The sequence below is a fragment of the Bidens hawaiensis genome, unplaced genomic scaffold (genome assembly GCF_021521415.1).
Source record: "Bidens hawaiensis isolate Kalapana, Puna unplaced genomic scaffold, B.hawaiensis_p1.1 tig00060235_1, whole genome shotgun sequence".
Classification (NCBI taxonomy): domain Eukaryota; kingdom Viridiplantae; phylum Streptophyta; class Magnoliopsida; order Asterales; family Asteraceae; genus Bidens; species Bidens hawaiensis.
The window spans coordinates 6041-20583 of NW_027500866.1; the positions used below are offsets into that span (position 1 = coordinate 6041).

The 14543-nt window shown below is 35.1% G+C and overlaps 1 pseudogene across 1 annotated transcript; it reads left to right on the forward strand.

Annotated features, from left to right (window-relative positions):
* The first annotated feature begins 6167 nt into the window (after positions 1-6167).
* LOC143602965 (coronatine-insensitive protein 1 pseudogene) lies at positions 6168-7930 on the forward strand (annotated as a pseudogene). Its single transcript, XR_013147957.1, has 2 exons — positions 6168-6662; positions 6762-7930. The product of XR_013147957.1 is annotated as a coronatine-insensitive protein 1 pseudogene (transcript).
* Positions 7931-14543: the final 6613 nt, after the last annotated feature.

Below are 14543 nucleotides of genomic sequence, written 5' to 3' on the forward strand. Positions count from 1 at the left end.
ACTTGTTTGTTAAGTTGTGATGAGATGATTTCATGGTCATACATTGGACATTTAGTAGCGAAATTGATGGCGACGAGAAGAAGCTGGTCGAGTTTATCAAGTATGCCAATCATGGTTGCTTCAAGTGCAGGGGGGTTCTTGGCATGGAGGCATGACGAACGAGAATGAAGGTACCATTGTTAGACACCAATTCGAGATTGACCAATCACCCAAAAACGTGGAAAAACATTACATCACTAAAAGCGAGTTTTGTCATTTTGAAGTCACCTCGACCCAACTAGAGTTAATCTTATGGTTTCTATTAACAAACAAAAGCAAGAAATAATCATCAGTTGAATAACAACACTACTAAATACTTCAGATAACTCTTACTACCAACACTAGAGGTGTACAAATCGGTTTAAAACTCAAAACTGGTTTGGGTTGAAATCTGTTCGGTTCGAGTTGAAACCGGTTTCTTGGCCAGATTACGATCGATTTTGATTCGGATTTTGATCGGTTTTGGTTTGGGTTTTAAGCGGTTTTTGCTGGTTTCGGTTGACTGGTTTGGAACCAGTTTCGGTGGAGAAATTAAGAACCAATTCTGAAACTACAATTTACAATTGGTTCCAAACCGGTACAACAAAATCATTTTCTAACTAGTTGGGTTTCGGTTAGATTTTTGAGTCAGTTTAATTAACCAGCTTACTTGCCCACCTCTAACTAACACACGGCTACTAGATACTTGATACTTTAATAGGAAAATAACCACAAATTGCATAAGCAAATTGGACATGAAAGACCCACTTAAAACACTAGGTTGTACATGGCATAGAGAAGTGGGAATGGACCAAGAAAATGACACTAAACACCAATCATGATATAACACTAATGTTACCGTCCAAACCAAATTGCCTCACGAACTTACACTGAACCGGAAGTGACTTACACCTAGCCATCCGTTTTGCGGTCCACTTTGGCCCCAATTATTTAATAAGTTTACAATGATGATAAATCTTATTTCTTTTAAAATTTAAAAAAAAACTCTAGAAATACTTTGACAACTGAATTTGACGGGAAAACTAGTTTCGCTTATTATTTTGGCCAGAGTGTCTCTGATAAGGACATGGTGGTCGACGGTCCAGGCCTGATCACCCAGATATTATTATTATTATTATTATTATTATTATTATTATTATATACACACATATTTAAAAAATTGTATTTTTAATAAAAAAACATCAACCCACTTTTAATAAAAGAAATCACAATTACAATTATATTATTTAGTATTTACTTTTGTTTTTATATATAAGCTATTCAATTTTTAATCAGCCCAAATTTTTTTAAAAATTACTGGGGACTTCCATAATATTTACGGAAAATACAATTTTAGCGCATAACTTTGCATGTTACTAACCGTCAAAAACCAGCAGTGACCGGTGAGTGTAAGATCATAGTCTATGTCTCATGAAACTAAAGAGATTTGGAATGACTATCAATCCCCAATCACTTTATGGGCTGTTTGGTTCATTCAGATCTGAATGAATCAGATCTGAATGAGCATCTGTCCCATTCAGCAACAACAATAAGTCTGAATAATTCAGACCTAATTTTAACCATTCAGATGTTTTTCTGTTTGGAATCAAACAGTCTGAAGTCTGAATGAATCCGATGTTTACATCTGAATGGTTCCATTCAGATGTAAACAAACAGCCTACTTAGAATTGGATTGAACTTCGTGAACGTTCACTTTACTTAGGGGGTGTTTTGGTTGTGAACGTTGTGTAGACAACATTGGAGAGGGGGATGGGGAGTTTAGCCTACTAAAATTTTATGCCTATATTAAAGCATTAAAAAATTAATTATGTAATGATTGCTGCAAAACTTTGACTACGCTACCTTTTTGTAAAACGGACATAAAACGCTTAAGGGTTAAAAGTTTTGACTATGCATGGCCTTATAAGCTTGTTCATGTTCTTTTCCAAGATAAATGATAACTATTAATAAACAAATAGAAAGATTTCATTGATAAAAGTCAAGATTAAAAAAAAATACATGTCATTTACCAATGTCCTTACTTTAAGTCACATGTTTATGTATACTGGCATTACCTAGCCATGTCATTACTTTAAGTCACAAACTAACGTTAACTATAACTCATTTAGTAATGTTAATACATTTCAAAGATATTTTAAATGCTTTCATGTATTTTGTTTTTGAACTAGCTAGGTGTGCCCGGGAGCTTGTTTGACATTCTAACCGAACCTTCACCAATAACCATAGATGTCGGTTATGGGGATATTCGACATGACCGGCTCGGTTGAATTAGTTTATGCTAATCAGTTGAGTACATGTACCTAGTTCAGTAACTACCTATTGAGCCTAACCCGTACATTTCGGTTATAAATGCTTCGACAAGTGGGCTAAAAAATATATATACATATGAACCGATGAGTTAAGAAGTTGGATGATACAAAGAACACCATTTTTCTTTATTTGTTCCTAATAATTATGTAGGTCTAGTCGTTAAGTGCTAAGATTGGATTGGATACCTATCAATTGTCAAGTGAAAGTCATATTAATGTATTTGTTAATCATTGTTTTGACTTTTATGCTATAATTATAAACCAATTTACGTTAATATCATTAGATTACTTAACAAGAAAATACATGTATATGAATCAACATTATATCATATAAAAAAAATACAAGGGGGACCTAATATGCCTAAAAAAACAAACTACTAAATTAAAAAACCCCTTAAAATTTAAAAAACTTTCCCATGAAAGATTTTCTTCATTTTTTTAAAAAAGTGTGCATAATTTCTTATTCAAAATGTGGGAATAAATTTATAAATATTTTTCAGTGGTCAACATCAAGTCCGTAATTCTCTGGATCCAGGACCATGTATATAAATTATTTAAAATATAATTCTTAATACACCACTTGAAATAAAAAGTTTAAAGATATTATTAAATAATCATTAAATAATAATAAAGTAAATTAGTAAATTTTGGACTGTCTTGAGACACAACAGTACCTTGTATTTTTCCAGATTTCAGAATCTTTAGCAGATTTCCCCCAATAACCTTACCTTATATAACTTATAAAAGGTTATTGTTTAATAAACTTTCTATTTTTATCTTCAAACTCTCACCACCCTTAGATCTCTTCATCTCAACCAATCACAACCCTCCATTTACTTCTCTCTCTTACTTTCTCTTTCTAGCCCCCCATCCATGGATCTAGTCACACTCCTAAATTCTTCTTATTATTAGGCTGAGGGGTGTGGGGGGCGCGAGAGGGGGCGTGAGTGGGGGCGCCATCCAATAATATTGTGACGTGTGGCAGAGAGAGAAACTTGATTAGATGGGTATTGGTAGTGGTGATAGCGCCCCGGGGCATGGTGTGGAGGGGCGCGAGAGGGGGCGCGAGAGGGGGCGCGAGCGGTTTATTTTTTAATTTTTTTATAAATGTATTAAAAAAACGTATTATTAAAAAAACTAGTAATTATTTAAACAAACACACATTAATTAAAAAAACACATTAATATATAAAAAAAAAATTGTATGTTGGATGGTTGAAAGCCGGATGATTGTTGCGACCCCGAATAAAATATCGGTTGGTCCGGTGCCGACCATAAATCGTCGTAACTGTAATCTGAATCTAGGTTTCGAATATAGGGTGATTTTGGGTTTTGGGTGTGGTGTGTGAGAATGGTTTTGGGTGTGCTATGTATTAGTGAGTATATATTTTTGATATATGTAAGTGATATATATAGAGATTGATAATTGGTGAAAATTTTTTCTTCATCATCTTTCTTATTATTATTCTCCATAATAACTGGACCACCAGCATTACCAGTTCCATGATCTTCACCTCTTTCTTGTAAAATGGGTTCACTCTCATTACTATTATTATTATTATTATTTGACTCCGGTCCAATTTCAGACTCATTTGCAACCCTCGGCTGCACTGAACCACCACCACCGTGAACGGAGCTTGAAGAGCCAACTTCACCGGAAAAGATGGAAACAAAGCCGGTTCGTTTAGCCCAGAAAACTTCACCGGAAAATATGATTACAATAACAAACAACAATATGTTATATGCCCAGAAGAAAATTTTTTTTTTTTTTATTTATCCAAGAGCCCAACGGCTCAATTCACTCTTCCCAAAGCCGGTCACGAGCGCTACCTCCCTTGCGCCTGCCTCGTTTTCCGCTCTCCGCGCCCCTCTCGCGCCCCTCTCGCGCCCCGGTGGTGTGGCTCTCGCGCCCCGGGGCGCTATCGAACGCCTTCTCGCGCCCCTCCTAGCGCTCCGCACCCCTCGGCCTTAGTATTATTTCCCTTTAACCATTATGGGTTGGGAATAATAATATTATTGTTCAGAAAGTGATATCATTTTTTTTGTATCTTTGAAACTATGGAACACACCAGCCCTGGGTCGAAGAGTTGTCGAGGTCTTTCACTAGTTTAAAGAGTTTGCATTTTAGAAGGATGATTGTTAAAGATGGGGATCTCGGACATAGTCTTCAGGTTATTAAACTTGATAAGTGCTCCGGATTCTCCACCGATGGACTTTTACATATCTGTCGATCCTGCAGGTACTGTAATGTAGCGTACAAATATATAACACCTTTGTAAATTACAAGTTACACTGCAAATGATAATCTGGAAGAAATTAGTTTTTTTTATTTGTGGTTTTATTAATTATAAACCAATTTACGTTAATATCATTAGATTACTTAACAAGAAAATACATGTATATGAATCAACATTATATCATATAAAAAAAATACAAGGGGGACCTAATATGCCTAAAAAAACAAACTACTAAATTAAAAAACCCCTTAAAATTTAAAAAACTTTCCCATGAAAGATTTTCTTCATTTTTTTAAAAAAGTGTGCATAATTTCTTATTCAAAATGTGGGAATAAATTTATAAATATTTTTCAGTGGTGAACATCAAGTCCGTAATTCTCTGGATCCAGGACCATGTATATAAATTATTCAAAATATAATTCTTAATACACCACTTGAAATAAAAAGTTTAAAGATATTATTAAATAATCATTAAATAATAATAAAGTAAATTAGTAAATTTTGGACTGTCTTGAGACACAACAGTACCTTGTATTTTTCCAGATTTCAGAATCTTTAGCAGATTTCCCCCAATAACCTTACCTTACATAACTCATAAAAGGTTATTGTTTAATAAACTTTCTATTTTTATCTTCAAACTCTCACCACCCTTAGATCTCTTCATCTCAACCAATCACAACCCTCCATTTACTTCTTTCTCTTACTTTCTCTTTCTAGCCCCCCATTCATGGATCTAGTCACACTCCTAAATTCTTCTTATTATTAGTATTATTTCCCTTTAACCATTATGGGTTGGGAATAATAATATTATTGTTCAGAAAGTGATATCATTTTTTTTGTATCTTTGAAACTATGGAACACACCAGCCCTGGGTCGAAGAGTTGTCGAGGTCTTTCACTAGTTTAAAGAGTTTGCATTTTAGAAGGATGATTGTTAAAGATGGGGATCTCGGACATAGTCTTCAGGTTATTAAACTTGATAAGTGCTCCGGATTCTCCACCGATGGACTTTTACATATCTGTCGATCCTGCAGGTACTGTAATGTAGCGTACAAATATATAACACCTTTGTAAATTACAAGTTACACTGCAAATGATAATCTGGAAGAAATTAGTTTTTTTTATTTGTGGTTTTATTAATTTGCAGAAATGAGTTGTTTATGTCCTTTAGACCCTATCGATGGCTATACTATTTGTGGGATTTACTGGTTAATTTGCAGAATATATTTTTTTAGGTTTAATTAGTTAGTCATAATTCTTCAAGTGGGATGAATATATAATTTGCAAGTGGGATGAATCATTGTGATAAAAAAAACACAGGAGTTGTTGTTGTTATTATTATTATTATTTTATAATTATTTTTTTATTATAATTGTTGTTGTTGTATCCATCTTCATGGATATGAAATTATGTATCATTTAATTTTGATGAAATGTTATGTCCCCAGGTGAATTCATAATATTTTCATAGTTTGGTACCACAGCATTTTCTTGTAAAGCAAATATAATTATAAGTCAATAAAATCGGCTATTTTTTCCACAATTCTGTCTCCATAGATCAAATTATTTACATCCCCTGTTTTGAAATTATGTCATAATAATATGCGGGAACCTTAAAGTATTATTTCTAGAAGAAAGCCAAGTGATAGAACATGATGGAGGCTGGTTACATGAGCTAGCAATGAACAATACTCAACTCGAAACATTAAACTTTTACATGACTGATTTGTCACACATTAGTTGTAATGATCTTGAACAGATAGCCAAAAGATGCAAGTCTTTAGTATCGGTCAAGATAGGCGATTGTGAGATCTTGGATCTTGTTGGTTTCTTTTGGTTTGCGGTTTCACTTGAGGAGTTTAGTGGCGGTTGCTTTAACAACCAGACCGAGCAGTATGGTTCTTTAACATACCCTCCACGGTTGTGTCGGTTAGGTTTGAATTACATGAGCACAAATGAATTACCCATTGTGTACCCTTTCGCTTCACGGTTAAAGAAACTTGATCTGCTTTATGCGCTTCTTGATACCGAGGATCATTGTGTCTTGCTACAAAAGTGTCCGAATTTAGAAGTTCTTGAGGTACATTATAATTATTAATATTTCTATTAATATTTGCTACATCAAACAATATAAATGAACTACTTTTTTTAACTAAAAATTTTAAACCGATGAAAACAGACGAGAAATGTGATCGGAGATCGTGGATTGGAGGTTTTGGCACGCTCGTGCAAGAAAATGAAGCGTCTCAGAATCGAAAGAGGGGCGGATGAACAAGAGCTAGAAGATGAAGAAGGCGTCGTTTCACAAAGGGGATTAACCGCGATAGCAGAAGGTTGTCTTGAGCTAGAATATATTGCGGTATACGTATCCGATATCACAAATGCAGCTCTAGAATCCATGGGTATGAACCTTAAAAACCTATGCGATTTCCGTTTAGTTTTGCTCGATAAAGAAGAAGTTATCACAGATTTGCCACTCGATAACGGGATCCGGTCTTTATTAAGTGGCTGCACTAAACTCAGAAGGTTTGCACTTTATTTGAGACCAGGAGGGTTAACAGATGTGGGTTTGACTTATATTGGTCAACACAGTCAAAGCATAAGATGGATGCATCTGGGGTATCTTGGAGAATCTGATTCCGGGCTTCTTGGGTTTTCACGAGGCTGCCCGAGCCTACAGAAGCTTGAAGTGAGAGGGTGTTGTTTTAGTGAAAACGCACTTGCATTGGCGGTTTTACAGTTGAGATCTTTAAGGTACTTATGGGTACAAGGTTACCGAGGATCTAAAACAGGATTTAACCTGTTAGCAATGGCCCGACCGTTTTGGAATATCGAAATAATTCCACCGAGAAAGGTTAAAACCGGAGAAGGTAGAGAGATGGAACATCGTGCACATATACTCGCATATTATTCTCTTGCTGGACCAAGAACTGATTTCCCGCCTTCTGTTATCCCGCTTGACTACATTGCTCAATAAAAATGTACATATTTATCGAAAAAGTTAGCATCTTGTTCGATCTTGAGATAAGTTTTATGTTGGTTTTGTTTGTTGTATCATGTAGTTGTATCTTTACTGTCTATACCAGTTTGTACTTTTTTTTTTGGGTTAATTTTGGAATAACGTTCGAGCGTGTGATAATTCGGTTTATGAGCCATTTGAAACATGGGATCATGTAAATATTGTGGCTTTGGTCATATAACTAAACTTTGATTTATTCTTGTATGATTGATGGTTGTCAGTCTGGTATAAAAATAACAAAACAAATACAAACAGAAAAGAACAAAATGGAAACAAAGATAGTGGTTCATATGTATTGTGTTTTCTTAAAGTGCCGTAACATTCATGATTCAACATCATCATATAAATCCAACCACATCTCCTATGTGGTTTTAATCTGATTCTCATATTCAGAGTTTGGATGCAACAAGATGACGCATGTCATACCAGGACGGAGACCCGCCAAATAGGAACCATACACTAACCGGTGATGGACACATGTTTACCAAATAAAGGTTAGATGCTAACTAAACATATGAATGCCCAATCCATAGAGACAACATTAAGTGGCTGGATGATACGTCTGGACCCACAATGTACAACCACTCCTGCATGGCCAGACGATCCATCCGGTCATCTGACCATGCCCCGTATGCAAACACTAAACACACAATCAAACTATGGCACGAAAAAACACCCGGTCATGTCATTACCGTTGTATTTGGTATAATGTACTCGGTATAAATATTAATCTCTTTATGTTAATAAATATACAATGTCTATTTAAGTTTCAATGATCATTTTTTTTTGTCAGCACATTATTTATAATTCTTGTCAAATTTTAATATAAAATAATAAAATAGACAATAAAAAAAACAAAAAATTAAAGTGTATTGCATTTGCACTAGACAACAATAAAACTAATAAAGGATACATTTTATGAACTTAAAAAAGAGTTCACTAAACACATCCCATCCATTTCACCCAAAGTGGAAAAAGACAAGAGGTTTGAGCCAGTCACCATCAGTTATGTTTCCCCCATTATGTTTCATTTTCTGAAATAAAGGGTTTATGCTAACTACCAAGAAGACAATGATGTTATATAGTGGATCTCTTTAATAGTAACTAAATTACTATAATACCATTGGTTTAACTTATCTTTATCATTTTTTATTTCTTATTACTCTATTTACCAGTCATTATTTTATTGTAATTGTTAAATTTCTATTAATTGAAGTAGTAAACCAAATTTCTTGGGAGAAAGAAAATTGTTATAGCTCAAGAAATGTGATTAAGATTTTAGATCTTGTGTTATTGCTAAAAGTAGTAAATTACTTTAGTTTTAAATGTATCATTTATTAAATATTATGGTTGTCACACCCCGACCAAAGGCGGAACATGCCGGGATGCAACCGATTGCCCAAAACACAAGACACTATTAAAGTGACAATATTTAATCAACTCATTTATTTCACAAATCAATAAACAACACATCTTGGTCATACAAACAATTTGAACACAAGTAAACAAATATATTGTTCGTTTTACTAATATCCTAATAGTCTTGGTAACGTTTTTCGTCAGGTCCTCAAGTCGATAAAAGTCAAACCTATAACAATGCATAAAATAATATTTTGTCAACACGTATGTTGGTGAGCAATTTCATAGTTTGAGTATATATAATATGAGCGAAATCCAAAAACGTATATGAGACTATAAATAAAAGCATCAATCGTGGTATATAAAAACATATGTAAGGAGGATCCTTTCTACTCGGTAACAACCGACATACTCGGATAATGAGGCCCTATTCTACTAGCACAAGGCTAAGTAGTTAGAGGAGCGTATGATCATACTTAATGAGGCTCAACAACAACATAAAAATAAACACTCGTGCGCGTAAGCATATGAGACATATAACACACAATAGAGCAAGTATTCTATGTATCACACACCTTAAAGTTTGTGGTTTGGAAAATATGTATAATAAATCATTCTTGTTTTGAATAAGTATGCATGTTACCCCCAAAATATAAAAATGAAAATGGGGGATGAAATGTACTCACCTCGATTGACGAATCGAGAAATAATGAATGATCGAAATATAGAAAGATTGTGAACGAAACGAACGAATCCGACTTGAAAGCTAAAAGAAAACGAATAAATAATATATTAATGAACTTAAACTTTAGTTGAAACTACTTTAAAACATTGAACAAGAAGATTCGGTTGTTAGTCGGGTTACCGGTTAATTTGTTATTGATTAGGGACTCGTACTTAATTGATAATTTAAAATAAAATGATATTATTTTATTGGGCTTTAAATAAGTAACCCAATATTGAAAAGAAACAAGACGGGTTTAAACCAAGAGTTTGGTTTTATAAAAATGAATTAATAATAAAGTTTATAATAATATTATTAATCTCAAAGATAGAAATGATAATAATGATTTTAAAATATGTTATATATATATATATATATATATATATATATATATAAGATAGAGATGATAATAATACATAGGAATATTACCAATTGAAAAATGTTGTTAAAACTAATAATATTAGTAGTAATAATAAATATAATAATTATTACTATATGGTTGAATACGTTATTAATAGATTTATAAGTTTTAATAATAATAATAATTGTTATAACAATTATATGTGTCATATTAATAATAACTAATACTTATACCATTTTAATAATAGTAGTATTAGTGATAAAAAGATATAACTCGAGTGATGATTACGTTAAATGGTAACAAGGCCCGATATGGGTTTCGGTTGAATAAAACAAGTGGGCAATATTAAAAATGATAGGTTTTAATAATATTACCTAATAATCATAATAATAACTATCTTATTAATGATGATGATAATAATAATAATAATAATAATAATAATAATAATAATAATAATAATAATAATGAGTTTTATCATGATTTATGATATTAATAATAGTGATACCAAATATACACTCCAAAGTCGGTCCAAGGAGGAAAACGAACTTGACTCGATTACCGATTATGATTTAGACACAAAAACTAGACAGAATTACAAATTTTGTCCTTTAAAATAAGACGAATTACGGTTTGTGTCCTTTTCTAAGTTTCCTTGCAGGCGGTGTACTTTAAACTTTTTTTTCCTACAAGTTTTGTCCTTTACGCTAACTGGGTTAGAAAAAGTCAGTTAAATGCCCTCACGTGAGACGCATGTGAGGGCATTTTTGTCTTTTCGTCTACCCTGCAACTTCTTCTTCCTCTTTTCTTCATATTTTAAAATAAACTATCTCTCTCTCTCTCTCCAACCCATCTCCATCTTCATCTCCATTCCACCATCAAACTCTTTCATTCTTCCACCACTCTCCCCGCCACCATCACCACCGCCACCACCTGCAAGGCTGCAACACCCAACATCACCACCGCTTATCCCCACCAACAAGTGTCACCATCTCTGTGACCACCATTAGATCCGACCACCGTTTATCCCGGCCAACCTGCAACCATAAACCCAGATTACAGTCAAACTCGCCGGAGAAGACACAAACCCAGATCCATCTTCCAGATCCATCTTCACCGCCGCCACCAACCACTCCGGCCACCACCACAGCTCCGCCACCACCGCTCCATCTCCGTCACTGCTTATTCGCCACCACCACAGCTCCGCCACCACCGCTCCAGCTCCGACCATCACCACCCGCCACCACCTGATGGTCACCTGAACCATCACCTCCGATTTCCCCAATTTTAAGCAAGCAACAACTGAACCCTAGCGTAACCGGCCGTAACCCACCCAAATCCGTAACCCTAATCGCCGCATCATAACCCCCTCCAGCCACCCACCAGCACATTGTCTCAGATTGTTTCAGGGTATTCTTCATAACCATCTAAATTATCAAAGCCCTAAGTTAATTTCAAGAATTAGCATATAGGTAGGGGGTATTTGATTTAGTTTTGTTTCTGTTGTTAAGGTTTAGAAATGGGTCAGGGTATGGTGGCCGGAGTGGGTCATGGTATGGTGGTCGGAGTGGTTGTGGTATGGTGATGGTGGTGGTGTGGTGATGGTGGTGGCGTAGAGAGAGAAAGAAGAGAGAAATGAGGGGAAGGAGTTATAAATTTGCAGGGTAGACGAAAAGACAAAAATGCCCTCACATGCGTCTCACGTGAGGGCATTTAACTGACTTTTTCTAACCCAGTTAGCGTAAAGGACAAAACTTGTAGGAAAAAAAAGTTTAAAGTACACCGCCTGCAAGGAAACTTAGAAAAGGACACGAACCGTAATTCGTCTTATTTTAAAGGACAAAATTTGTAATTCTGTCCAAAAACTATTAAAACTCTAAATCTCATGCTTACCATACGATGTTTGGTCGAGCACAATTGTCGGGGCCGAGCCGGGTCCTCGGAGGCCCCTTGTTGCCGCCATAGAGAGAGAGAGAGAAGACGAGAGATAGAGAGACGGAGAGAGAGACAAGGAGAGAGAGAGAGTGATAGAGAGACGAAGAGAGGGATCGACAGAGAGAGAGAAGAGAGAGGGACGGAGCAGCGAGGGTCACCGGAAAAACGTCCGGCGGTCCGTTTGGGGCTGTGCGGGAGAGGTTCGCCGGAAAACGCGGGGAAATGAGGGGGCTGTGGTGTCGTGTTGGGGGCATGGAGGATGGACGGCCAAGATGATGGTGATGCAATGGGAGATGGTGGCCGGAGGTGGCGCCGGCAGGGACGGAGGCGGCGGCCGGAAAAAGGGGGAAAGGGAGAAAGAGATGGAGGCTTGTTAATGTGTATGAGGGTTAGGGTTTTTTAATATGTATGTATTTTATATTTTCAAAACAAACCCTCATGTTTCAAACAAAGTTTAAAATGAGTTTAAAGGTTTTTATAAAATAAAAGTTTACAAAACTAATACAACTCGAGACCCGAATTTGACAAATGTCACAATGGTTTTCAGTCTTGGAACTTTTTTTAACAACCAACAAATAAAGCTTGACTACCAGGGTAATCTAATGACAACAAGGCAACTCTATACACCTGCGATCATAGACAACACTAGGTAGCCAAAACCCACCATCACTTGTTCTGGGGGAAACCCGTTGTTCGAAGGCCTATTGCGGTAAAACCTTATTAGGGTCGGATTCAAACTTAAAACCCTACTATCTACATCTCAATCTTCACTTCACTTCCCCTACTATTAAAAGGAAATTAATATTGATATTGTTTTTAGTCTAATACACTCCTTTTTTTTCTATTTTAAGATTATGCTATTTTTATTATATATTAGTTAACATCAAAGTTTAACTAAAGGGAAATTATTATTGATACATTGTTTACATTTTACCAAATAAAAAGGTAATGGTCAGGTGACGTTGACAGCTTGACATGATAAATTGGTCCATCTTGAAGTTATATATCTTCACTTGTACGTATAGCCATAGGTCCATAAGGACCATAACGATATAATAAAATTTATTATGACCCTAAGCCAAATAATATTTTTTATTTATGAAATGAGCCAATTTTGAGGTATCTTTTGGGCCCAAATCGGTTCGGCGGACCAGTCGGAGGTTGTTTCTAGATTATATTTAAAACATGTGCTTGTTTGGGATTTTGATTTAGTTTTATATATCACACATACCGAGCTACATCTAGATAATGGGTAAGCGAGCAACAAGCTGCGTCATTATCCTCTTTTAAATCGCAAAGTCTAAATCCTTGGTTCCTCGAGCTCTGTTAGTCACTGTGAACTATCTTCTCCACCCGCTCTAAAAAATGTTAACACCGACCCCTGTGAGATATCTGGCTTGAAATGATAAAATAAATCTACAAGGAGATACCTGAACTTTTGGTGTTTGGTGAGAAGACAAAAGAAAGTATATACTTGTTTATCCTTTTAACTTTATGTAATAGTATTTCCAAAGCCTGGTCAATACCTAAGAGTAGAGTCTGAACACATCAGAAGTCTACAACACATAAAAGATTATTACTATTTTATTTGATATATTAGTAACATTATTTATAAGAGGCTTTTTTTCTATTAAGTTCACAAAAATATATTTCATTTACGGTATACCACGTTACTTTTAAATTGATTATAAATATTTGTAAATAAAGAAGTAATAAAAGAAGCCTAATGTAAAAAAAGTTAATTATGAGCATCTCCATTCAAAGGTTTTGCCACCACAAACAACGAAAGAGTGCATCGACTAGCGGTTTGGAAGGTTACAATTTCAAATCGTTCTCAAGAAATTTTAAAACAATTTAAAATATAAGATCATGAAAGTTACAATTCAGACTCGTTCTCGAGCAACTTTTATTATGTAACCCGACTTGAATTGGACCGAAAAATACTAATATTTAGCGACAGACAACCGAGCAAAAATTTCCGACCCCGTGAGAAAAATTCATGGGTCCGTTACTGGACAGGTTGTAAGTGATGATTCACATGTCGGGTGAACATTTCCCACATTGTGGTGAAGTTGGGTTATGGTGATCCAAGGTGGCAGGGCCAACCTGGACGCCATGCAACCCTCGGTAGCTGTTTAGGGCTCATTATTGGTGAGAGCACGAAATTTTAAAAAGTATAAGTGTAAAAAACATCATAAATAAATGAAACTCGCAATCAAATTTTAAGCTATTGCTTTTCTCAAAACAAAATGATACCATAACAAGACCAAATAATTATGATAGTCCGATTGTTTAAATAACAACCAATGGGTCTGGATAATACAAGATAACCAAATACGAGGCTTAGAAAATGATTTGTTCATTTTTATAAAATTGGAGATCATAAGAAGTCTGAGAGTTAGGACGGGCACATCTGAACTTTTTTTTATATATATATATATAAGAGCCATTTTTTTAATGTTTGTATGGAACACCTAAAATTTTAAAGACGGTTGTAAAAGATGGTGACTGATGATGATGAAGAAGGAACGGACGATGCCACCTGTATTTTTTATTTTTTCTTACT